Raw genomic sequence first — 24,964 nt, 5'->3', positions numbered from 1 at the left:
GTCTACGGGCCTGTATTCACCGCCAGTTATTGAACTTGTCCTGGCAATCGCTGTTCACCTTATTTGCGAGAGAGGTACACGTGTTGTTCCTAGAGAATGGAATGTCAAAAATGTCTTTGGCACGCCGCTCAGAGAGAAGTCTGTGCGTTGCTGCTGAAACCACGTGCTATAGTAGGGGAATGCACCACAATCCTCTGAGCTGAGGGCTGAATCATTCCGCTACCTGCTAATAGTAAAGAGGGATTTTCCATCTATCGGGTCTACCGGATCTAGGCGCAGGGGTGTGACAAAATATTATTTTCACTCTGCTATGTTCGAGAGACATGTGAGTGAACACGCTCGAAATGCCAACAAACATTGCAGTCATTTGATGAGTGTGTCGCTATAACAATTATTGTTTATCGAAAGTTGAAGACTGTCGTTCAGATTTTTTAACCGTAGTTTGGGCACTTTTGTAAAAGTAAAATTTGACACGATATGACTTGAATGAAAAAAACAATCGTTACATAAAAATAAACAACATGATGAGTGTATACACGAATCTATTTAGATACGCTTGTATCGATTGATTATTAGGCCTATAATATAGCATAATAGCACGTTAAGATATGCCTCGCACCTTTTTGAAATTGTAAACTATATGCCTCGCACTTTTGGAAATGATAAAATGATGCCTCGCACAAATATTTGGCATGCCTCGCTTGCCTCGCACTTTGTCAACACTCTATCGTATCGCAGTTAGTTGCGTATTCGCTTCTTGTTGCTATACGCTTGGGTGCACACGTAACAACACATTTACTGATGAATTATTCATGTTTATTTTGTGACGTTTCATGAGGGGGTCCCCAACTTATGTACGAAAAAAAAAAATCGCGCGCGGGTCAGCCATTTAAAATTTTACTGAGAAGATCGAGTTAAGACTATATATATTTAGGAACCATGGCGGTACGGTAACTTTTATATTTTTTAGGCCCCCAACAAAGTATGATCGCCACGAACCACGCACTTCATAGCGTCACAAGAAAGCGCTAGGCCCCCTAAACATTCCATCGCGTGGTGAATTGCAGCATCTCCCATTGTCGCTATGGCGTGACGTAGCTCAAGTCGGACTTGCGCGAAGAAAATAATGTAATTTGTATACAGTTGTAAATAAAGATGATTTTCATTATTATAATTTATACCAATGTATATTTAATTAAGCTAATATAAATATAGATATTTCATTCATCAATATCTGGCCAATATAACAACTCAATGATTGTTACGTTTTTTATAAACATCGTTTAAAAACCATTTAGTCGACCATTTAGTCTGCCCCCTCCAGGACTAAAAAAATCGATCAAAATCCGTCTCGATTTAGTCGAGGTTGGCCTGATTTAGTCGGTGATTTAGTTGAAGTTCGGTTTATGAATTAAAATGACGTCATTTTTTAAGTTTTAGCTCGAACTACGACTAAAGTCCGGTTTAAGAATACGGGCGTAAGAGTTATGGTAGGTGGTCTGTTTTATTAATTTTAGCCTAGTAAAGATACTAGGTAGTAGTAAATGTAGGCCTATATTATGTTAAAACGAAAGGCAGTTTGCTGCAGCACGTCGCTGAGGATATGCCCTACATATATTGCATTTTACTTGAGGTATTGCATGTACCATTCTGTTCGTGGGTGTTTGCTATCCACTGTCATTTCGCGTCAATTGGCGTTACTCTAGTGTTTCAAACTCACTTTCCGTCAAAGTCTAGGGGCCTACACAGTGACAATCCACGATTTTTTTCGCTGAAATGCGTTTTTTAGTAAGTAACACTGCTGATGCCTAGTTAAGTAAAGTACTGGTAAGTAAATAAGTTTAAAAAAAAAGATTTTTATTTGAAGGTCACATACCCTAGTAGGCTAGCTAGGAGAGGCTAGCCTACTAGTACTAGGCCTAGGCTAGGCCCTACTACTATTCTAGGCCTAGGGCCTAGGCCTAGTAGGCCTACTAGGCCTTTAGGCCTAGCCTAGGCGGCGCTACTGCAGTAGAAATCGAAGATATAACAGTGTGGTGCGAAACTGCAGCAGCGCCGCCTAGGCCTATATAGGCCTAGCTAGCTAGTTAGTAGTCTAGGACCGAGGCTAGGCTAGGCCTACTAAATAGAGTTAAATGTTATTGCGCACTCTTTTTGCCCGATTTCTGTTTTCTTGACTTACTTTTCAACTCGAAATTACGTTATACGAACACGTAAAAAGTGACAGGCTACGCACGTGTAAATTAAAAAAATATAAACAGTTCAACATTTTTAAACATGTTCAGTAATTTCTGTCAGTTGGTAGGTTGGTCGGTCGGTCGGTAAACACTAATGAGCACGCGACTGCAGCCATCTATATGGCCTTGTTTAAAGTAAATGCATAAGCACATCAAACATTGATTATTTTATCCAATTAAAAAAAAACACTAACCTGTGAGTAACCCATTCATCAGCTTCTCTTTTTTTACGTTCGTCCAAAAGTCTTCAATGTCAACGGAGTCGCTCTCATCTGTAAGGTCCGGCAGCTCCAACTCTGAAACTACAATTTCAAGGTGGTTTGCTATGTATTACTTCTAATAATCTGAAGTAAATTGCTTATACGTATCCTCCATTTATATTTGTGGGATGAGACTGGGCGGGGATTACACACATTTTTTTTAAATTGCTAATGATATAGGCCTACTGAATAGTCAGTCCATGAACTTACCATCCAATGAAAAACATGCCTTTTTCTGCAAGTCCGTTATAAGGATAGGGGGATGAATACCACATGCAACACACGTAAACTTATAAGACCGGTCACTTAAGGCTTCGAAGTGCTCCAAACCACGTAGTAATACTTTTGATGGTAGTTTTTCGTTTATGGTGTTTTCTAAAGCATTAAGGACACTACCGGCAGCCGTGTGACTCTGAAAAAAAAGAGATACATACTGGGTGATACTTCGCCCCAATCGAGATTCGAACCCGACGCTATAACCAATTGAGGTAGGCCAAAACAATAGATGCTATTTGTGGTTGTGAAGATGGTGGTGGTAATAATGATAAACGATAACTTACCATCTGACTGTGGCGTAAAAACACAAGTAGGTGCAAGGATATTAACCAGTTGTCGTTGTAATTATGAATTCCGTCTGTGTACTCTTGGTATCGGTAAGTCAATGAACACAAGTTGCATTGTTTGAAGTACAATCTAACATCTTAAATGAATAAATTTATATATTTGTATTGTTCTGCTAATACTACATTATTATTGTTATACTGTATTTAACAATACCTTATCCCTTTCGAACATGTCAATATATTTGGTGTTTTTCTATTACAGATTTATATTGATATGTAACTATAAACCTACTTTTAATAATTCCATGCATGGTAATGATTGCAGCGTGTCGTGTTATGAGTTTCGGTGGTCCAAGCATTGGGTTCCCTGGACACTCTGTACATCTTACTTCTGTCGGTATAAAGTCCAATCCAAGGGAATGTACGTTGATTTGTGTAATCTCCTTTGGAACGGGATAGGGTATTCTTTTGCTGGTATTGTTTAACCAGTAGGATACCATGTTTCTTTTCGTTGCATCTGATGGAGGATAAATGTTGGTTCTTGGTTTTGACGTTTGCGTTGTTGTGATCGGAGTTTTTTTCAACAGTTCCGGAGCACTTTCTAGCAGGTACCACTTTGACAGGACTTTATGTATACATGACCGCTCACCCATTGGACATTTACAATGCCATGAATTATCAACCGCCTTATAATGTACTATTATTCTTTTCAGTCTACTGTAGTAGCTTACTGTAGGGCAATAAACTGAAAAAAACAAAAAAGGGTTATCTTCTATCAGCTCTGAAATTGGATATACGCTGCATTTCCCACATATTCTGGCTGCTTTGTTCAAGGAAGCTGCAGCATCCAATGTTTCTTTTGAATGTAGTTGAGATAGCTCTTGTAACTTGTTCTCATTTAGTATGTTTTGCTGTCGATAAGGTTCGCTGCCAGCAACCGATAGAAGGTGTACGCATTCGAATGATGTTATACCACTGTGACGAGCGAGATTTGCTGACATCATACATTCCTCCACCTCACAAAACAGATTCATTGGCATATCTTTCCCGGCAATTGTTCTTTTTGCGACATGGATGTGATGACCAGATTTCTCATTTTTTTTAACGGCAAAAATGCCTTCATCTTGGTCAACACATACAGTTGACAGAAGAGCTAAATGGTGATTCGGTCTCTTATCATGAGCTCTTTCACGATGTACTTTCAAATTTTTTTTTAACATTATTTTACCACAGTCATCACAAGCAACTTCTTTCATGGATGACGGTTGTTTTGGGGCTATGGCATCGCAAACGTTCTCCTTTAGAAACGATTCTTCTACCGGTGCATCTTTTTCAAACAAGCATCTTTGGCTATCTTCAGTTTTTTTAGTGACCGATGTGTATACTAATTTACCAAAAGCAAATCTCTTTACCTCGCTTTCTGGTCTATGAGAACGAATTATGTGCATTTGTAGATGACCTGGCTTTATGAATGCACGGTACGTTGGCAAGCAAATCGGACATTGCCAGTGCGTCCGTATGTCAGATTTACACTTACATAGAAGAGAATGAAAATCTGCAAATGTAAGTGGATATATCAATTAATTATCATTAATACGTTGTACTACAAAAAAGTGCAATACATGCCTTTGAAACGCACACAATCTTTTTCCTACTTAAGGTCCAGAATTACCTTCAAAGAACAATAATGTTACTTACCACCGAACTCAACCCGAGAACCCCAGTGAACGCTTTTAATATGGTTCTTAACTCTCCATCTCAGGTTAGTATACGAACACATTGAACAATGCCATCCAAAACATCCTGGGTGAATATTTTCTGTGCATCGCTCAACGCTGTTAATAGCATGTTGTATATCTAATACGACTACACCTGGACGGGATATGATAATACATGTATACATTAATATCAAAGTAGATTTAAAATAAACAAATACTGTTTATATAAAAACACGCTCACACGGGAAATTTCTGTAAATACTTAAATGTACCTTTAAATACATTTTGATTGAGTGAATATGATATTATTCATCACAGGGAACATGTATATATCAATTTAGATAAGAAAAAATATATTTAAAGCAATTGAATACGTTTTCAACAAAAAACACGCTCTCAAGAAAAAATCCTGTAAATGCTCAAATGTACCTTTAAATACATTTTTATTGAGTGAATATGATATTATTCATCACAGGGAACATGTTTATATCAATTTAGATAAGTTAAATTATATTTAAAGCAATTAAATACGTGTTCAACAAAAAACACGTTCTCAAGAAAAAATCCTGTAAATGCTCAAATGTACCTTTAAATACATTTTTATTTAGTGAATATGATATTATTCATCACAGGGAACATGTTTATATTAATTTAGATAAGAAAAATTATATTTAAAGCAATTAAATACGTGTTCAACAAAAAACACGCCCTCAAGAAAAAAATCCTGTAAATGCTCAAATGTACCTTTTAAATACATTTTTATTGAGTGAATATGATATTATTCATCACAGGGAACATGTTTATATCAATTTAGATAAGAAAAATTATATTTAAAGCAATTAAATATGTGTTCAACAAAAAACACGCTCTCAAGAAAAAATCCTGTAAATGCTCAAATGTACCTTTAAATAAATATTTAATGAGTGAATATGATATTATTCATCACAGGGAACATGTTTATATCAATTTAAATAAGAAAAATTATATTTAAAGCAATTAAATACGTGTTCAACAAAAAACACGCTCTCAAGAAAAAATCCTGTAAATGCTCAAATGTACCTTTAAATAAATATTTAATGAGTGAATATGATATCATTCATCACAGGGAACATGTTTATATCAATTTAGATAAGAAAAATTATATTTAAAGCAATTAAAGACGTGTTCAACAAAAAACACGCTCTCAAGAAAAAATCCTGTAAATGCTCAAATGTACCTTTAAATACATTTTTATTGAGTGAATATGATGTTATTCATCACAGGGAACATGTTTATATCAATTTAGATAAGAAAAATTATATTTAAAGCAATTGAATACGTGTTCAATAAAAAACACGCTCTCAAGAAAAAATCCTGTAAATGCTCAAATGTACCTTTAAATAAATATTTAATGAGTGAATACGATATTATTCATCACAGGGAACATGTTTATATCAATTTAGATAAGTTAAATTATATTTAAAGCAATTAAATACGTGTTCAACAAAAAACACACTCTCAAGAAAAAATCCTGTAAATGCTCAAATGTACCCTTAAATAAATATTTAATGAGTGAATACGATATTATTCATCACAGGGAACATGTTTATATCAATTTAGATAAGTTAAATTATATTTAAAGCAATTAAATACGTGTTCAACAAAAAACACGCTCTCAAGAAAAAATCCTGTAAATGCTCAAACGTACCTTTAAATAAATATTTAATGAGTGAATACGATATTATTCATCACAGGGAACATGTTTATATCAGTTTAGATAAGTTAAATTATATTTAAAGCAATTAAATACGTGTTCAACAAAAAACACGCTCTCAAGAAAAAATCCTGTAAATGCTCAAATGTACCTTTAAATACATTTTTATTGAGTGAATATGATATTATTCATCACAGGGAACATGTTTATATCAATTTAGATAAGTTAAATTATATTTAAAGCAATTAAATACGTCTTCAACAAAAAACACGCTCTCAAGAAAAAATCCTGTAAATGCTCAAATGTACCTTTAAATAAATATTTAATGAGTGAATATGATATCATTCATCACAGGGAACATGTTTATATCAATTTAGATAAGAAAAATTATATTTAAAGCAATTAAAGACGTGTTCAACAAAAAACACGCTCTCAAGAAAAAATCCTGTAAATGCTCAAATGTACCTTTAAATACATTTTTATTGAGTGAATATGATGTTATTCATCACAGGGAACATGTTTATATCAATTTAGATAAGAAAAATTATATTTAAAGCAATTGAATACGTGTTCAATAAAAAACACGCTCTCAAGAAAAAATCCTGTAAATGCTCAAACGTACCTTTAAATAAATATTTAATGAGTGAATACGATATTATTCATCACAGGGAACATGTTTATATCAATTTAGATAAGTTAAATTATATTTAAAGCAATTAAATACGTGTTCAAAAAAAAAACACGCTCTCAAGAAAAAATCCTGTAAATGCTCAAATGTACCTTTAAATACATTTTTATTGAGTGAATATGATATTATTCATCACAGGGAACATGTTTATATCAATTTAGATAAGTTAAATTATATTTAAAGCAATTAAATACGTGTTCAACAAAAAACACGCTCTCAAGAAAAAATCCTGTAAATGCTCAAATGTACCTTTAAATAAATATTTAATGAGTGAATATGATATCATTCATCACAGGGAACATGTTTATATCAATTTAGATAAGAAAAATTATATTTAAAGCAATTAAAGACGTGTTCAACAAAAAACACGCTCTCAAGAAAAAATCCTGTAAATGCTCAAATGTACCTTTAAATACATTTTTATTGAGTGAATATGATGTTATTCATCACAGGGAACATGTTTATATCAATTTAGATAAGAAAAATTATATTTAAAGCAATTGAATACGTGTTCAATAAAAAACACGCTCTCAAGAAAAAATCCTGTAAATGCTCAAATGTACCTTTAAATAAATATTTAATGAGTGAATACGATATTATTCATCACAGGGAACATGTTTATATCAATTTAGATAAGTTAAATTATATTTAAAGCAATTAAATACGTGTTCAACAAAAAAGACACTCTCAAGAAAAAATCCTGTAAATGCTCAAATGTACCTTTAAATACATTTTTATTGAGTGAATATGATGTTATTCATCACAGGGAACATGTTTATATCAATTTAGATAAGTTAAATTATATTTAAAGCAATTAAATACGTGTTCAACAAAAAACACACTCTCAAGAAAAAATCCTGTAAATGCTCAAATGTACCTTTAAATAAATATTTAATGAGTGAATACGATATTATTCATCACAGGGAACATGTTTATATCAATTTAGATAAGTTAAATTATATTTAAAGCAATTAAATACGTGTTCAACAAAAAACACGCTCTCAAGAAAAAATCCTGTAAATGCTCAAATGTACCTTTAAATAAATATTTAATGAGTGAATACGATATTATTCATCACAGGGAACATGTTTATATCAATTTAGATAAGTTAAATTATATTTAAAGCAATTAAATACGTGTTCAACAAAAAACACGCTCTCAAGAAAAAATCCTGTAAATGCTCAAATGTACCTTTAAATACATTTTTATTGAGTGAATATGATATTATTCATCACAGGGAACATGTTTATATCAATTTAGATAAGAAAAATTATATTTAAAGCAATTAAAGACGTGTTCAACAAAAAACACGCTCTCAAGAAAAAATCCTGTAAATGCTCAAATGTACCTTTAAATACATTTTTATTGAGTGAATATGATGTTATTCATCACAGGGAACATGTTTATATCAATTTAGATAAGTTAAATTATATTTAAAGCAATTAAATACGTGTTCAACAAAAAACACACTCTCAAGAAAAAATCCTGTAAATGCTCAAATGTACCTTTAAATACATTTTTATTGAGTGAATATGATGTTATTCATCACAGGGAACATGTTTATATCAATTTAGATAAGAAAAATTATATTTAAAGCAATTGAATACGTGTTCAATAAAAAACACGCTCTCAAGAAAAAATCCTGTAAATGCTCAAATGTACCTTTAAATAAATATTTAATGAGTGAATACGATATTATTCATCACAGGGAACATGTTTATATCAATTTAGATAAGTTAAATTATATTTAAAGCAATTAAATACGTGTTCAACAAAAAACACACTCTCAAGAAAAAATCCTGTAAATGCTCAAATGTACCTTTAAATAAATATTTAATGAGTGAATACGATATTATTCATCACAGGGAACATGTTTATATCAATTTGGATAAGTTAAATTATATTTAAAGCAATTAAATACGTGTTCAACAAAAAACACGCTCTCAAGAAAAAATCCTGTAAATGCTCAAATGTACCTTTAAATAAATATTTAATGAGTGAATACGATATTATTCATCACAGGGAACATGTTTATATGAATTTAGATAAGTTAAATTATATTTAAAGCAATTAAATACGTGTTCAACAAAAAACACGCTCTCAAGAAAAAATCCTGTAAATACTTAAATGTACCTTTAAATACATTTTGATTGAGTGAATATGATATTATTCATCACAGGGAACATGTATATATCAATTTAGATAAGAAAAATTATATTTAAAGCAATTGAATACGTTTTCAACAAAAAACACGCTCTCAAGAAAAAATCCTGTAAATGCTCAAATGTACCTTTAAATACATTTTTATTGAGTGAATATGATATTATTCATCACAGGGAACATTTTTATATCAATTTAGATAAGTTAAATTATATTTAAAGCAATTAAATACGTGTTCAACAAAAAACACGCTCTCAAGAAAAAATCCTGTAAATGCTCAAATGTACCTTTAAATACATTTTTATTTAGTGAATATGATATTATTCATCACAGGGAACATGTTTATATTAATTTAGATAAGAAAAATTATATTTAAAGCAATTAAATACGTGTTCAACAAAAAACACGCCCTCAAGAAAAAAATCCTGTAAATGCTCAAATGTACCTTTAAATACATTTTTATTGAGTGAATATGATATTATTCATCACAGGGAACATGTTTATATCAATTTAGATAAGAAAAATTATATTTAAAGCAATTAAATATGTGTTCAACAACAAACACGCTCTCAAGAAAAAATCCTGTAAATGCTCAAATGTACCTTTAAATAAATATTTAATTAGTGAATATGATATTATTCATCACAGGGAACATGTTTATATTTCAATTTAGATAAGAAAAATTATATTTAAAGCAATTAAATACGTGTTCAACAAAAAACACGCTCTCAAGAAAAAATCCTGTAAATGCTCAAATGTACCTTTAAATAAATATTTAATGAGTGAATATGATATCATTCATCACAGGGAACATGTTTATATCAATTTAGATAAGAAAAATTATATTTAAAGCAATTAAAGACGTGTTCAACAAAAAACACGCTCTCAAGAAAAAATCCTGTAAATGCTCAAATGTACCTTTAAATACATTTTTATTGAGTGAATATGATGTTATTCATCACAGGGAACATGTTTATATCAATTTAGATAAGTTAAATTATATTTAAAGCAATTAAATACGTGTTCAACAAAAAACACGCTCTCAAGAAAAAATCCTGTAAATGCTCAAATGTACCTTTAAATAAATATTTAATGAGTGAATACGATATTATTCATCACAGGGAACATGTTTATATCAATTTAGATAAGTTAAATTATATTTAAAGCAATTAAATACGTGTTCAACAAAAAACACGCTCTCAAGAAAAAATCCTGTAAATACTTAAATGTACCTTTAAATACATTTTGATTGAGTGAATATGATATTATTCATCACAGGGAACATGTATATATCAATTTAGATAAGAAAAATTATATTTAAAGCAATTAAATATGTGTTCAACAACAAACACGCTCTCAAGAAAAAATCCTGTAAATGCTCAAATGTACCTTTAAATAAATATTTAATTAGTGAATATGATATTATTCATCACAGGGAACATGTTTATATTTCAATTTAGATAAGAAAAATTATATTTAAAGCAATTAAATACGTGTTCAACAAAAAACACGCTCTCAAGAAAAAATCCTGTAAATGCTCAAATGTACCTTTAAATAAATATTTAATGAGTGATATCATTCATCACAGGGAACATGTTTATATCAATTTAGATAAGAAAAATTATATTTAAAGCAATTAAAGACGTGTTCAACAAAAAACACGCTCTCAAGAAAAAATCCTGTAAATGCTCAAATGTACCTTTAAATACATTTTTATTGAGTGAATATGATGTTATTCATCACAGGGAACATGTTTATATCAATTTAGATAAGTTAAATTATATTTAAAGCAATTAAATACGTGTTCAACAAAAAACACGCTCTCAAGAAAAAATCCTGTAAATGCTCAAATGTACCTTTAAATAAATATTTAATGAGTGAATACGATATTATTCATCACAGGGAACATGTTTATATCAATTTAGATAAGTTAAATTATATTTAAAGCAATTAAATACGTGTTCAACAAAAAACACGCTCTCAAGAAAAAATCCTGTAAATACTTAAATGTACCTTTAAATACATTTTGATTGAGTGAATATGATATTATTCATCACAGGGAACATGTATATATCAATTTAGATAAGAAAAATTATATTTAAAGCAATTAAATACTGTACGTGTTCAACAAAAAACACACTCTCAAGAAAAAATCCTGTAAATGCTCAAATGTACCTTTAAATAAATATTTAATGAGTGAATACGATATTATTCATCACAGGGAACATGTTTATATCAATTTGGATAAGTTAAATTATATTTAAAGCAATTAAATACGTGTTCAACAAAAAACACGCTCTCAAGAAAAAATCCTGTAAATGCTCAAATGTACCTTTAAATAAATATTTAATGAGTGAATACGATATTATTCATCACAGGGAACATGTTTATATCAATTTAGATAAGTTAAATTATATTTAAAGCAATTAAATACGTGTTCAACAAAAAACACGCTCTCAAGAAAAAATCCTGTAAATACTTAAATGTACCTTTAAATACATTTTGATTGAGTGAATATGATATTATTCATCACAGGGAACATGTATATATCAATTTAGATAAGAAAAATTATATTTAAAGCAATTGAATACGTTTTCAACAAAAAACACGCTCTCAAGAAAAAATCCTGTAAATGCTCAAATGTACCTTTAAATACATTTTTATTGAGTGAATATGATATTATTCATCACAGGGAACATGTTTATATCAATTTAGATAAGTTAAATTATATTTAAAGCAATTAAATACGTGTTCAACAAAAAACACGCTCTCAAGAAAAAATCCTGTAAATGCTCAAATGTACCTTTAAATACATTTTTATTTAGTGAATATGATATTATTCATCACAGGGAACATGTTTATATTAATTTAGATAAGAAAAATTATATTTAAAGCAATTAAATACGTGTTCAACAAAAAACACGCCCTCAAGAAAAAAATCCTGTAAATGCTCAAATGTACCTTTAAATACATTTTTATTGAGTAAATATGATATTATTCATCACAGGGAACATGTTTATATCAATTTAGATAAGAAAAATTATATTTAACTAGATGGTACGCGAGCGAAGCGAGCGTGCCATCATATGGTTCTCGAATACATAGTAATTTCAGCGTAAAAAAACTGGCGATTTCAAAATGTAGGCCTACGTACCGCATGACTATAAAACATTTATTTATGTATTTATGTAGTCAACCAAAATTAGCACCGTGCGAATTACTTCCAAAAGAGAAACTTCTCACAAAATGAGTCCAAATGTTTCATTTGGACTCATTTAAACAAACCCAATTTGTATTTTGTATCTAACATTATTGAGGGTTGGGTTTTTTTTTTAATAGGCCTATAAATAACATAACACTAAATAGAGTAAAACATTTCCGATTTAATAACTGTTAAAATTGTCACTGTCATAGTCGATTGAAATAGTAAAGTACATGTAACGATACACCACCACGACGTTTATATTTTTTGTAATTATTAATCAATACAAACGTTGAGAAGCAACTGTCAGTAATAAAGTATTATATTATTATGTGTTTATAATCTAAAAGTAGGGGCTACCCACACTCACAGTAATAAAGTTTATTAGTATATTTGTTTATATTATAATAAACAGTAGGCCTACCAACGCACACAATAAGAAATTTGCGATTCAAATGGCTATCAAAAGTGGTTAATACCTATTTACAGTATTGTATAGGTTTACAATACTATTTATGTTTATTCTCAAAGGGCCCATAAATTGACCTACTTGTGTTAAATCATGGAGGTATGCAAGCATGGTTAAACCAAATAATTTGGAATGTTCCATTCATCGCAAATCAATACATTTGTATAAACGTATATTAAATCTATCAAAATAGTATTTTTTAAAGAAAATCGGCCTGTCTTCAACATTATGATACTCTACTCGAGCTGTTCAACCGGTTTTCAGCTATTAAAAACAATTATCGTAGGAGGAGATAGGAAAATGCGAAGTATCCTCGTATTATTGTGTACAGGTATTTTTCATGAGGACATCCATTAGACAGTGTATACCACGATCGGAAAACACCCCTATTTGGGGCAAATGGTTGAACCTAAATTCGTTTTAATTGTCAATAACTGATTATCTAACTAAATTTAATTAGTAAACAGGGTTACATCAGGTGGTTAAAATCATATATAGAAGCAATTGAATACGTGTTCAATAAAAAACACGCTCTCAAGAAAAAATCCTGTAAATGCTCAAATGTACCTTTAAATAAATATTTAATGAGTGAATACGATATTATTCATCACAGGGAACATGTTTATATCAATTTAGATAAGTTAAATTATATTTAAAGCAATTAAATACGTGTTCAACAAAAAACACGCTCTCAAGAAAAAATCCTGTAAATGCTCAAATGTACCTTTAAATACATTTTTATTGAGTGAATATGATATTATTCATCACAGGGAACATGTTTATATCAATTTAGATAAGTTAAATTATATTTAAAGCAATTAAATACGTGTTCAACAAAAAAACACACTCTCAAGAAAAAATCCTGTAAATGCTCAAATGTACCTTTAAATACATTTTTATTTAGTGAATATGATATTATTCATCACAGGGAACATGTTTATATTAATTTAGATAAGTTAAATTATATTTAAAGCAATTAAATACGTGTTCAACAAAAAACACGCTCTCAAGAAAAAATCCTGTAAATGCTCAAATGTACCTTTAAATACATTTTTATTGAGTGAATATGATATTATTCATCACAGGGAACATGTTTATATCAATTTAGATAAGTTAAATTATATTTAAAGCAATTAAATACGTGTTCAACAAAAAACACGCTCTCAAGAAAAAATCCTGTAAATGCTCAAATGTACCTTTAAATACATTTTTATTGAGTGAATATGATATTATTCATCACAGGGAACATGTTTATATCAATTTAGATAAGTTAAATTATATTTAAAGCAATTAAATACGTGTTCAACAAAAAACACACTCTCAAGAAAAAATCTTGTAAATGCTCAAATGTACCTTTAAATACATTTTTATTTAGTGAATATGATATTATTCATCACAGGGAACATGTTTATATTAATTTAGATAAGAAAAATTATATTTAAAGCAATTAAATACGTGTTCAACAAAAAACACGCCCTCAAGAAAAAATCCTGTAAATGCTCAAATGTACCTTTAAATACATTTTTATTTAGTGAATATGATATTATTCATCACAGGGAACATGTTTATATTAATTTAGATAAGAAAAATTATATTTAAAGCAATTAAATACGTGTTCAACAAAAAACACGCTCTCAAGAAAAAATCCTGTAAATGCTCAAATGTACCTTTAAATAAATATTTAATGAGTGAATACGATATTATTCATCACAGGGAACATGTTTATATCAATTTAGATAAGTTAAATTATATTTAAAGCAATTAAATACGTGTTCAACAAAAAACACACTCTCAAGAAAAAATCCTGTAAATGCTCAAATGTACCTTTAAATAAATATTTAATGAGTGAATACGATATTATTCATCACAGGGAACATGTTTATATCAATTTAGATAAGAAAAATTATATTTAAAGCAATTAAATATGTGTTCAACAAAAAACACGCTCTCAAGAAAAAATCCTGTAAATGCTCAAATGTACCTTTAAATAAATATTTAATGAGTGAATATGATATTATTCATCACAGGGAACATGTTTATATCAATTTAGATAAGAAAAATTATATTTAAAGCAATTAAATACGTGTTCAACAAAAAACAGGCTCTCAAGAAAAAATCCTGTAAATGCTCAAATGTACCTTTAAATAAATATTTAATGAGTGAATATGATATCATTCATCACAGGGAACATGTTTATATCAATTTAGATAAGAAAAATTATATTTAAAGCAATTGAATACGTGTTCAACAAAAAACACGCTCTCAAGAAAAAATCCTGTAAATGCTCAAATGTACCTTTAAATAAATATTTAATGAGTGAATACGATATTATTCATCACAGGGAACATGTTTATATCAATTTAGATAAGTAAAATTATATTTAAAGCAATTAAATACGTGTTCAACAAAAAACACACTCTCAAGAAAAAATCCTGTAAATGCTCAAATGTACCTTTAAATAAATATTTAATGAGTGAATACGATATTATTCATCACAGGGAACATGTTTATATCAATTTAGATAAGTTAAATTATATTTAAAGCAATTAAATACGTGTTCAACAAAAAACACGCTCTCAAGAAAAAATCCTGTAAATGCTCAAATGTACCTTTAAATACATTTTTATTGAGTGAATATGATATTATTCATCACAGGGAACATGTTTATATCAATTTAGATAAGAAAAATTATATTTAAAGCAATTAAATACGTGTTCAACAAAAAACACGCTCTCAAGAAAAAATCCTGTAAATGCTCAAATGTACCTTTAAATACATTTTTATTGAGTGAATATGATATTATTCATCACAGGGAACATGCTTAAATCAATTTAGATAAGAAAAATTATATTTAAAGCAATTAAAGACGTGTTCAACAAAAAACACGCTCTCAAGAAAAAATCCTGTAAATGCTCAAATGTACCTTTAAATACATTTTTATTGAGTGAATATAATCATTCATCACAGGGAACATGTTTATATCAATTTAGATAAGAAAAATTATATTTAAAGCAATTAAATACGTGTTCAACAAAAAACACGCTCTCAAGAAAAAATCCTGTAAATGCTCAAATGTACCTTTAAATAAATATTTAATGAGTGAATATGATATCATTCATCACAGGGAACATGTTTATATCAATTTAGATAAAAAAAATTATATTTAAAGCAATTAAAGACGTGTTCAACAAAAAACACGCTCTCAAGAAAAAATCCTGTAAATGCTCAAATGTACCTTTAAATACATTTTTATTTAGTGAATATGATATTATTCATCACAGGGAACATGTTTAAATCAATTTAGATAGGATAAATTATATTTAACTAGATTGTACGCTCGCTTCGCTCGCGTACCATCTGAGGCGTGTCCACAATGGTTCTGGAATACACAGTAATTTCAGCGTAAAAAAACTGGCGACTTTAAAATAATGTAGCCTACGTACTACCGGACTAATACATTGTCAGAAAACGAATAAATAGACACGATGATTTATGTAGTCAACTAAAATTAGCACCCTGGGTATTACTTCCGAAAGAGAAACTTGTCATAAAATGAGTCCAAATTTTGGACTTAAAATAAACCAAATGTGTGTTTTGTATGTAGGCCTATGTTTAGGGATTGGGAAGAGGATGTGAAGTAACGAAATATTGTTTCATGTTTTATAGGCCTATAAATATTTAATATACCACTAAATACAGTAAAACAATTGCGATTTAATACTTTGTTAAAACTGTCCCTTTTATAGTCAATTGAAATAGTAAAGTATGTAACAATACACCACTACGACATTTATATTTTTTATAATTATTAATTATAATACAAACGTTGAGAAGCAAATTTTCGATGCAAATGACGACCAAAAATGGTTAATATATATTTACAGTACAGTATTGTCCCACTATTGCAAGTTTATTCTCTAAGGGCCCATAAATTTATGTGTTATACTTAAGGGCTCATAAATTTACCTACTTGTGTTAAACCAAACTGACAGACTGAGGGATTGGAATGTTCCATTCATCGCAAATCAATACAATTGTATAAACGTTTATTAAATCTATCGAAATAGTTTTTTTTTTTTAAAGAAAATCAGCCTGTCTTCAACATTATGATGCTGTACTTGAGCTCAACCGGTGTTCAGCTATTAAAAACAATTATTTTTCATACGGTATAAATTTGTAAATACCGTATTTTATCCACAAATTTTGTGGGGAAAATACGGTATACAAAATACGGTATTTTTTTTTGAGCGCAGTTTCTGCAGCCAAAAAAATACGGTCTATAGGCCTATACGGTATTCACAAAATACCGTATAAAATACGGTATTTTCTTGGCAGCAGAAACAGGGCCACAGGGAATATGTTTATATCAATTTAGATAAGATAAATTATATTTAAAGCAAATAAATACGTTTTATAAAAACCAAGCTCTTAAGGAAAATTCCTGTAAATGCTCAAATGTATCTTTAAATACATTTTTTTATGATATTATTCATCACAGGGAACATGTTAATATCAATTTATATAAGATAAATTATATTTAAAGCAATTGAATATTATCTAAATTCAGTTTCTATTACTTGATTATAAGAAATTGGATAAATAGGCCTACAGCATTACTTACTGAAAGGTGTAGCCATCTGTGTGCTGCAATTTCACACTGGTACGGTAGCAAACAAACTTCTAAATTATTTTATTTAGTTTATATCGAAATTTTCAGCAATGCATGCGGTGTAAGAAACAACCATTTCTTTTACTACTTTTTAATAAATTAATCTGTATTTATAGAGATTTAGCAAAACAAATTAGGGGTTGCTAACCAATCAAATTGTAAGAAACAGATTCGTATGTACGTACCCATCAATCAAACAAAACAGTGTGGGTAAGTTTCATCAACCTGTCATTTTTGTAGGGCATTATCCATATTTTGATTTCCTTCCGTTCCTTAGCCTTATTTACATTCCTCGTGGTTTATGCAATGTCCCCTGTTGCCCCCGACCTCCTTTCCCTTGAAATCTACATCCTCTAATCCATCAAATTTTAACATTCCTAAGGGATGACACTCCTGGCCTCCCTCCCTCAAATAAATAGAGATGTTATAAAGTGAACTATAATATCTCTATGCTCAAATCAAAACGTATGCAATGAGAACTTGATAACTCGATGAAATAACAGTATATCGTAATTTAATGTACTAATAATAATTAATAAATAATTAATTTATAGTTTAATCACAACCTACATTCATTAACAGAATCGGACATCTTTATATTGTATGTAGGCTCGTAGCTAGGAGTACCTAATAATTCTAGAAAGGCCGTAATATATGTTATCCCCTATATAGTTATTAACTGTTATAATATAGAGGGAGTGTAATCTGTCACGGGGATACCTAATATTCTAGTAAGTCCGTAATATATTGCACCCCATAAAATAGATAGTTATTGAATGTAATAATATAAGGGGTCCAATCTCATCTGTCTCGGGGGTAGACAGCCCGTAATATATTGTATCCCTTAATGTATATATTTACTGTAGGGTTTAATCTGTCACGGTGATACACTATTTCAGCATAGGATTTTGTATCCATTTGCAAAAAAATGACAAAAGGGGAGAACCAAGAATTATTATTTATTAATTAAATTATTTGATTGAAGACAGTGTTTAGTTTTCGAGATCCTAGTGGTATAGGTACAATGCGGTATGTCCATCTTATCTGACCAAATTGAACTATTGTGGTTTAGTGTTAAAATAATTAACATTCTTAGATCGATTTTTCAAGTGCAATCTTTCACGGGGGTACCTAATAGTCTAGAAAGTCCGTGATATATTGCACCTACTAAAATAGATATCTATTAACTGTTATATTATAACGGGGTCAAATCTGTCACGGGGGTACCTCAGACCGTCCAAAATATATTGATTCCTTTATTATAGTGAACAGACGTTACAAAAAATAAATATACAATAATAATTCAATTCAAATTTTATTTCAGACAAACTTTCCATAGCAACAAAAGAAATGAAATACAGAACATTTTGTAACTAAACTATCAACAAAAATAAATTATAAGAATATTTGATTGAACACATTGTGCTGTTTTCTGTGGTCAAATGAGGTACACCGACTTAAAATATATACATTTTGAATCCCCAATTTAAATTTTGTTGTTGTTATGTATATACTCAAATAGACCAAATAAATAATGAAATGAAATGAAATCAATATTAGTTTTTAACGTAAATTGTTGTCGTGTAAATGAAATTATGATTGGGCCTTTTTCTTTATACATCTCGGTATAACTTTTAAAATTATTATTAGACCTATTACATAATGGGTGGGTGTTGATCTTAAATTAAGTACAGAAATGTATTGTGTATAACAAAAACACAATAATGCACTTTCGAAGAATATTATTGTAGTTTCGTATATTGATAACACGACAATTTCATTTTATTAAATGTACTCGTGGTATAAATCTGTGAACATTTTGCATTTTTAGACTAGAAGTGAATATTTATCAATAGGCCTAAGTAGTAATAGAAAGTTTGTGTAGCAACAATGTTATTCAGTAGGCCTGTAGTATATAAAAGAGGACATTTTAGAATTGGTTTGGTTAATGTAGGCTACTCAAATTTAATCTGATTTTTTATTAAACTGACCTTTGGCCCCGAATTTCAAACTTGAATGATGAATCCTGTTCATAAGTATATGTGACGTGAATTTCGTTAATGTACTAACAATTCTAATTAAATGTCTAATTAGCACTAATTAAGGGCGTTAAGTAAATTTAGCACAGGAATGGTCACTTAAGAATTATGGATATTAATTCCTGATAGGTCAGAGAACATTTAGAATTGGTTTGGTCCATTATGAATTACCGGGACACTTTCTCTTCTTTTAAATTATATTTCCATTTTGTGTACATAATTAACCTGTTATTTTTTTTTTTTATATTAAAATTCATTTAAATGAATAATTGTTGTATGTATTGTTTGTTTGTCTAGAGTTCTAGAGTAGAGGATACGCCCTTTGGTGATATCTGTCATCGCTCTCCTTGGTGCTCTCTTTTTTCTCACCACTGAAAGGAATCAATACATAATTAAATGTCATCACAAATAATGAATTACATTTTGAAATACTACCTCCTACCCATTTTGTTTCAAAGAAACACGAAAAAAGCAAAATATCTATAGAAATTCAATAATTATGCTATACTACATAGCAAGCCTCCACGAGGGGATGGGGGTTGAAAATACTTCGTGTCCGATCACTCGATGAAAAATTGCCTTGATTATTTCTTATTAATTGTATATGGCAATTGAAATAAAATCTTAAAGCATACTACAAAAATACACCGTAATTTATCAAAGTAGAAACGTAAAAGAAAACACGAGTTTGTAAAAAAAAATAAAACTTTACACAGCAGGTTTCTACAATACAGCAAATATCTTTGAATACAGTTAAAAATCCATGGAATAAAAATTAATATATAGAGGGCAGCAATCAGGAAATTGTTTTCCTAAAGCTGCAGTTTTCAATATTTATTATAAATTTGACCGCAATTACCCACAGTACAATGGTATAGCCCGTGCTATTCTTTAACAGGCAATACCTCAAGACAAATACAATATATGTATGACTAACTCTCAGCGACGTGCTGCAGCAAACCGCAATTGGTTAAAACTGTTAAAGAGAGCCAGGCTAGGCTTGACTTACTCTCAGACTCTGGCCTGACATAGCCTAACTGTACACAATACAGGCCTGCCTAAAAAGCCTCTAGCTAGACCAGGACTCAGCAGTCAGGAGGTAGGCCTAGGCTAGGCCGTACAGTACAAAATACAAATGCTTGGCTAGTAGTAGGCCTAGCTAGGTCTTGTTGTTGATGAAAGTGAAAGGGAGCCGTAGTAGTAGTAGTAGACCTAGTATAGGATCCCGACCTATATAGGCCACCATGTTAAATACGGTATACTTTCACTGTTCAGGAATTTAACATTATTCAATAAAGTAATTAAAATGTACTTTTCTATTTAATTAACCTATAGTATATTAAATATTATTATTCCACCATAAATTGTATACAAGTAGGCCTAGGCCTGCCTAGTATCTTTTCAGGAATTGACATTATTTATAGTTATTAATTATTAAATAACAATAATTATGCCTATTAACTACTATATAGGGCCTACAGTAGCTAGGCCTACATACAACTTTTTTTTAAATGTAATTGGGACCGGCGGCCCCTCCCGCCCTGGGTTGGTTAGTGCCTACTAGCCGAGCTAGGATTCACTAGTCCAGACTATGCCCACCCAGTAGTAGTAGTAGAGTATGTTAAAGTGTTGCAAACTTTAAATGAAAAGGAGAAAGAAAGCCAGTCCTTGCATTGTTTATTTTGGCATTGAAACATCTTGAGAATAAGGTTCTCTTTTTTTAGACTTCTTCTTGTATCAAATAAAAGTGTGCTTGTTATGTTGTAAAAAATTATTAGGTTTTTTCTTAATTTACAGAGGAAATTTTAACAACATCAAAGTGGATGCTGGCTGTTGATGGCCATGTTGTATTAATAATAACATTGTTACGTGTGTGTGTCTGGATTAGAAATGCTGTTCGCTGCATACTACTGTTTTGGAATCCAGTATAATGCTGAGATGTTGCAGCTACGATGGATTTTTTCAAAGGTATGTTTTGCATACTTATTGTATAGTTTCACTGGCTTTTATGCTGCTACTGGCTTGAATTTGAACATCTACAGTAGTGTTTTTAATTATTTTTAGACCAAATGTAATATAACACTTGGTGATATTAATGTGTCTTTCATTTGAAAGTGACTATAAAAGCAAGCTTTTTAACAGTTCACAACTATAAATATTAGAATGCTTTATTTTTTTTCCTAATAAAATGCAATTTGCTTATTCTTTTCCAGTATCAAATTTATGATAAACTACATTATTTTGTTTCTTTCAGAAGCTTTATGCTAATGAATCCTGACAAAGGGTCAAAATCAGCAGTCAGAAAAAATAAGAAGAATTATTCAATACATCCTAAGGTTCTCACCATAATCAACAAAATGAGTGACCTGGAATGGACTACATAAAAAGTAGGTGGTTTAAATATTTATTTTGAATTTAATCATGATTTATTTTGAGATTTAAAATGACTTAATTTGGGTAAAAATTACAACAATCTGGCTCAGCCCATTTACACTTTCTTTTAATTAATTAAAATTGATTGTTTGTAGAACCCCTAGCAAAGGTACATTTATCAGTGTTTTCATACATAGAAACCGTATTTATTCAAAGAAATGTTCAGAAGGGAAGGAGGGACATTTATTTTTAGGGTGTAAAATGGTAACATATATTTAGTCAAAATCTAACACCCCTTCAATTTAAAACCTACAATACAAGTAATATTAGGATATGATAAAATACAGTACAGTACATACTGTATTTTTTAAATTTTTAAATTGTAGATCATTTGCAGTTAATATAACTACCAAGAAATGTGTAATAACCCTGGCTATAAAAGTATTGTGTGTATTATATAGCTTTAAAGCAACTAAAGCAACTCATGTTATTTTTACAACACTGCAAGCCGGCCATGGGTGTGAGTTACCTGTGCTTTATTGTAGTAAGTACTTTTGATTTGCTCGAACAACAATACGCTTATGATTATAATTATACAGTTTAAATAATTATAATTAACCTTGAATTGAAGCTAACATTTCATTACAGTTGTATCGCCTGATTCATCTGTAATATATGTTGTGGAATAATTAATATTTAATTTTATTTATAATATATTTTTATAATTTTGACAGGCATGTTCATCAAGCAACATGACAATGAGCATTGACTTGCCAGGATAGGCTCCTGGACTTTGATCTTTGACGATGCAGGCCACTGTTGTTTTTTTTTAAATCAATAATAATCTTTTTGCAATTCATAATCAAATTTAAGTACATTTCATTACATTTATACATTAATTTAAAGAAAACTAGAATTTGTTTAGTTTTTATACAACAGACAGACAAAAAGTACAAATCTATTACGTGTAACAATAAAATTTGGTTTGTAATATGTGATTTAGGACTTTATCCTGTAATCTGGTAATAGAATCGTAGAATGTGTAATAAATAGTGTACCTTGTTAACCATAACAATGCTTTGCTTTATTCATTTCAGTCTTACATAGTAATGTGAAAATACTGTACAAAGTGTTGTACATTTCGGAATAAAAATCTAAATATTGCTATCGTACAGTAGATGAAAAACTTGTTTCCTGATGCACTGTATGTGACTCATCTGTATACAAAGAAAAGAAAACAATGAAAAATTTACGGTAAAAGGCTGGCAGCAGTTTTGCCAAGGAAAAACCGTAAAATACATGGTTATTTTTGGAAAACCGTAAATTCTTTAACAGTTCACTGTAATTTAATTTACGGGAAACTGTTTTAATACAGTCTACTGTAAATTATTTTAAATTTCAATGTAATTTTGTTTACAAAATCCTGTAAATTGAAAATTTTTTTTTACAGTATATTGTAAAACAAAATACAATTAACCGTAAAATAAATTACAAACAAATGTTAGTTTTGCGGTTTTTGACCGTTACACAATTTACAGTTTAACCGTCAATTTTACGGGTTTTCCTTGGCAAAACTGCTGCCAGCTTTTTACCGTAAATTTAACAATTTTTTTTTACAGTGTAAGCGTCCAAATCTTCAAGCGGTAAACAACTGCGTACGAAGTCTGCAGTGAAATTACTGTAGCGTGAAAGCTGCGAACACTGCAGTTTGTGCACTGAATTAAACTGTATAGTGTACCTCTTATTAAGCTAGGGATTATCATACAGTTTACTAAATATTTAGGGCTAATCATTGGTTGCGGTGTTAAAATTCCTGGAAACATTTGTGTGAACAAAACTAGATCGAATTGCTGTCATGAGTACTGATTTGTTGGGCCGTGATTTCAGACGCCTAAGTTATCTATCTAGACTTATTTTTTCGAATAAATGTACGTACCTATCAGATACACTTGTCTTGTGTCGTATAACAAATAAATACTGTAATAGTTACTGAAGTTACTATTACAACCTCGTCAATAAAAAAACAAATATGTACTGTATATGTTTATTCACCTATTTTTGAAAACGCATACTATAAAGTTTCCTTTGTCTATAAAATGACGTAATCATCATAATGCACATTGTTTACAGGAGTAATTAAAAACCAAATTGTAGTTGGAGAAAAGAAACTACGAAGCATGTTTATGTTATGTTGTGTGCCGTTATGTTTTCACCATTGACAGCCATTGGAGTAGAGCTGTATCATAGAGGTTGGTGTTTGCCTTCCAATCCTAAGGTCCGGGGTTCAATCCTGATTTAGTGCCGCCATATATGGTTATAACTCACACTCTTTCACTCCCTAAGCCTCAAATGAGACATAGTTTAACTGAATGATGCTTATTATATACTCTACGATAATTGATTTTTTTTTTTTTTCTATTCTTGTTTACGTAACCATGTATATATACCATATATATACCAATATCACCAACGACAGCAACCAATGTTATATGATTTAGCACATTGTAAGGAATACGAAATGACCTATTACACTATCCTTGGCCCAGGCAGAACCCTCTAAAGTTTAACTAGAGACTCCCCTTACCATAAGTATACCATATGTAACCTTAGATATTGTAGATACCATCAGCAACCAACCTGTAATGAATATGAAATGGCCTATATAGACAACCACTGCCTTGGTTGCTGGTGGTATCTACAATATCTAATCTATGCCAGTTGGGGGAAGGGGGTCTCCAGTCAAACTTTAGGGTGTCTGGCACTTGCGGTGCAGCAGACAATTAGTCTGTCGTTACCCATTTAGTATTGTATGAACACAACTTGTTCATTTGGCATTAATTTTGAGTGGTACCTTACTATTCTATGCTAACCCCATTTTTAGGCCCTCCCTCGG

General features: G+C 30.3%; 1 long non-coding RNA gene across 4 annotated transcripts; it reads left to right on the top strand.

Moving 5' to 3' along the window:
- The first annotated feature begins 1,266 nt into the window (after positions 1-1,266).
- On the top strand, positions 1,267-23,203 carry LOC140053293 (uncharacterized). 4 transcript variants are annotated; one of them, XR_011846163.1, is made up of 5 exons: positions 20,577-20,797; positions 21,496-21,666; positions 21,953-22,085; positions 22,458-22,615; positions 22,806-23,203. It is a non-coding gene; the product is annotated as an uncharacterized lncRNA (long non-coding RNA). The 4 variants fall into 4 exon arrangements; XR_011846169.1 differs by lacking the exons at positions 20,577-20,797; positions 22,458-22,615 and adding an exon at positions 1,267-1,490 and having other exon boundaries at positions 22,806-23,189; XR_011846157.1 differs by lacking the exon at positions 22,458-22,615 and having other exon boundaries at positions 20,591-20,797; positions 22,806-23,179.
- Positions 23,204-24,964: the final 1,761 nt, after the last annotated feature.

This window comes from Antedon mediterranea, chromosome 1 (genome assembly GCF_964355755.1).
Source record: "Antedon mediterranea chromosome 1, ecAntMedi1.1, whole genome shotgun sequence".
NCBI classification, from domain to species: Eukaryota; Metazoa; Echinodermata; class Crinoidea; order Comatulida; family Antedonidae; genus Antedon; species Antedon mediterranea.
Note: the sequence above shows the minus strand (reverse complement) of the source record. Positions and strands in the feature narration are given on the sequence as shown.